This window comes from Phoenix dactylifera, unplaced genomic scaffold (genome assembly GCF_009389715.1).
Source record: "Phoenix dactylifera cultivar Barhee BC4 unplaced genomic scaffold, palm_55x_up_171113_PBpolish2nd_filt_p 001292F, whole genome shotgun sequence".
In the NCBI taxonomy this organism is placed as follows: Eukaryota; Viridiplantae; Streptophyta; class Magnoliopsida; order Arecales; family Arecaceae; genus Phoenix; species Phoenix dactylifera.
Window position 1 is genome coordinate 57,518 of NW_024068624.1, and position 3,583 is coordinate 61,100.

At 42.5% G+C, this 3,583-nt stretch overlaps 1 non-coding gene across 1 annotated transcript; it reads left to right on the forward strand.

Moving 5' to 3' along the window:
• Window positions 1-3,140: 3,140 nt before the first annotated feature.
• Window positions 3,141-3,246, forward strand: LOC120108357. The gene has a single exon (XR_005509735.1). It is a non-coding gene; the product is annotated as a small nucleolar RNA R71 (small nucleolar RNA).
• The last annotated feature ends 337 nt before the right edge of the window (window positions 3,247-3,583 follow it).

A 3,583-nucleotide genomic window follows, 5' to 3' on the forward strand; every position in this document is an offset into this window, starting at 1 on the left:
ATTTTCATGAATGTCGCCAAGTGTGAATTGATTCCACTTGAGCATATTGATTGATATTGTAGTAGATTCCTCTATAATCTTGATTCTCCATGCTTGATTATTCTGTACATGCATGTGAGGGAACATTGAGAGGAATTACGAGGGGTTGATGAGTAATCAAATTGATTCCGAATTGTGAAATGACTTCTTTTGTAAATTGATTTCATTTCCTCTATTTCAAAGACTTGTAGAGCCCTTCTCATGGTATATTGAGTTGCATTGTACTCCCGTGATTCCTCACTCCCAACCCTGATGTTAGTTTATGATTGGGTCATGATCGAGTGAGTGGTAATCTTGATTATACTCCTTTTTAGTAGAGTATTGGGAGGGTGCATTATGGCATTTATGCATGGCTTGGCAGTATCTGCAGGACACCTATAGTCGATGGGGGTTGAACATCGGCCTTTGTGCACATAGTAGCCTTCTGGGTGGGCGGAGCCCAGTCCCTTCCTAGGGGGGACACGGCCCTAGGCGTAGGATCGGCCGGTCCTACGACTTATATTCTGCTTGCCGCCGGGCATAGTAAGACCCCGCGAGGTGCAGTATGGCTTTCCGCGGATGTAGAATTCCCGCGAGGTGCCGTTTAGTATGTAGATGTGAGATGGATTTCTGTCCTGGATACTGGCCGGCATTTATATGATCAGTGTGGTGTCTTATCCTGCATATGCATGTGACAGTAGGGAGTTGTTGCTGGTTCGCCTGGGGCGTAAAACCCACCTCCTGATAGCTGTCTAGCATTTATGTTATCGGTATGGTGTCTTATCCTGCATATGCATGTGACAGTAGGGAGTTGTTGCTGGTTCGCCTGGGGCGTAAAACCCACCTCCCGACAGCTGTCTAGCATTTATGTTATCGGTATGGTGTCTTATCCTGCATATGCATGTGACAGTAGGGAGTTGTTGCTGGTTCGCCTGGGGCGTAAAACCCACCTCCCGACAGCTGTCTAGTGATGATTTACATATTGGTGTGGTGTCATATTCGATGTATGCATATGGCAGTAGAGAGTTGTTGCTGGTTCGCCTGGGGCGTAAAACCCACCTCCCGATAGCTGTCTTGTTGATGATTCAGCCTATTGACACCTGATTTATATGATTCAGTACTATGACATGTTGAGCATATTCATGAGTAGCATATATGTTGACTTGATTATTCCATATATGCTTCAGATGAGTTGATATTGATTGTGGTGATATTGATGACTTACTCCATATTCTCTATGTTGAGATCATGTTCATCTTATTATTGATCTTGAGATTTCACCTCGAGCCATGATTATATCTGGTCTCATGTGCATAGTACTCTCTACTCCACTCACTGAGTATTTATATACTCACTCCCCAGTTTGGTATTTTTGATTGCAGGGCAGGTATTGTATAGAGAAGAGCAAGATTAGTGGTTGCCTGCTAGCTGTGCCGCTCCATAGTATAGTATAGTATAATGTAAATAGAGGTTTATACCTTTTGGTGTATTATAAACCTTCTATTGTATATAGTGCATAGTTACAGTCATAGATCCTGTTGTGGATATGGGTTTGACCATGGATGGAATGGGAACCAGATTTTTATACAGATGAGTTATATGCCTGAGATAATGTATTGATATATATTGTCCAGGTTCATTATGTGACAGGTTATGTGATTGCTGCTCTGACAGGTAGCGTTGTTGTATGTAATGAGATAATCCTGACAGGTCACTATAGGAAAAGTGATCATTTTGTGCATGTATCATGCCAAATTTTTCAAGATCTATTGATGATTGATAGGTAGTAGGGTTCTACGCGGTGGCTGGTGGCCTTATGCCTACCCGCACCCTAGGACCGTCGCGGCGGCCCGTCGGGAACGGGGCGGGGGTCGTGACACTTGCTCTGTTAGGAAGACCTTTTTAGGCATATGTGTTTTAGATTTTCGCTTTTGGGTACAAAGGTCTTTGTGAAATTTGGCATAGGAGGGAACTTGTCTAATAGCATCAAGAAGCGGAAGGTTGATTTTGACATGTTTGAAAACCTCCATTATCTCCTCTAGTGAAGTTTTCTTTTTGCCAAAGGGAGAGGGTGAATTAAGAGCTTCAGAAAATGGAGCCTTTGGGATGTGCGTTTTGGCAGAAGGTGGACTCGCTGAAGAAGAAGAAGAAGGTTTTAGATTTTCATTTGACACATTTCTATCCTCTTCTTCACCTTCCTTATTGTTATCCTCCCCAATCTTATTGTCTACTACATGTCCACTCCTTAGGGTAGTCAAAGCATTGGCTTGTTCATGATAAATTATATTTAGTTGATTTTCTTGAGCCATGTATTGTCCCCTAGGATTACTTAGTGGTTGGCTTGGAAGCTTTCCTTCCTCTCGCTTGTTCAGTGCATTAGCTAGTTGCCCCATTTGGGATTCTAGCTTGGCGATGGATTGCGTGTGAGAGTGCACCAATTGTGTAATGCTTTCCAAACCTTGAAGGACGGTCAACACTTTCTCCTCAAAGGCTGTGTTTCTTTGGGGTGGAGGAGGATTGTGTTGAAATTGAGTCGAGGGACGGTAGGGATGAATATTTTGTGGGTTTTGAAAATTCTGAGGGTTTTAAAAATTTTGAGAGTAGGGTTGGGCAGTATTCGAAGCTTGCTGCTTCCAAGAAAAGTTTGGATGATTCCGCCATCCCGGGTTATATGTATTGAAAAATGGGTCATTACCCGGTCTGGGCTGTGTTTGAGCAGCGTTGATGTGTTCTTGCACGAGTTCGGAGAATTGGGGTACTGAGGGGCACTCATGAATAGGGTGGAATGGGCTAGAATAGATAGCACACACTTGTGCTTGGAAAGAGCTAACGACATGTTCTCATATTATCAGTTGGTCAATCTTATGGGACAATGCATCTACCTTGCTAGACAGGTCCATAGAATGACTTATTTCACAAATGGTCCCTTTTCTTTGAGAACTCGGGGGTGCTTGACGAGAACATGAAGCATGGTGGAGGGAGTTTTCATTGAGATTTCAACTAATTCCCATGCTTTATGCTCATTTTTAAGCATAAAAGTTCCCCCGCATGCGGCATCGATCATCTGACGGTTTCGTTCAGTCAATCCATCATAGAAATATTGCACTAGCTGCCATTTAGGTATTTGATGATGTGGGCATTTACGGATTAGGTCCCGAAATCTTTCTCAAGTTTCATGAAATTCTTCTCCCTCAGTTTGGGAGAAGCTTGTGATGGCATGTCTAAACTGGTTCGTTCTTCCTATGGAAAAGTATTTTTTAAGAAATTCTTGTTGCATTTGATCTCAAGAATGAATTGAATTGGCTTCTAAAGAATTTAGCCATTGCTTGGCTCTATCCTTAAGGGAGAAGGAGAATAATCTAAGCTTTAGAGCATCATCAGTGAAGTTCTGAATCTTGACAGTGGTGCAAATCTTAAGAAATTCATCTAGGTGTTTATATGGATCTTCGTTGGTGAGCCCATAAAAAGATGGAAGCATTTGGATCACACTAGACTTTATTTCATATTGTACAGCTGCTACCTCAGGTAATCGAATGCAAGATGGGGAATTGTAAATGGTGGGAGT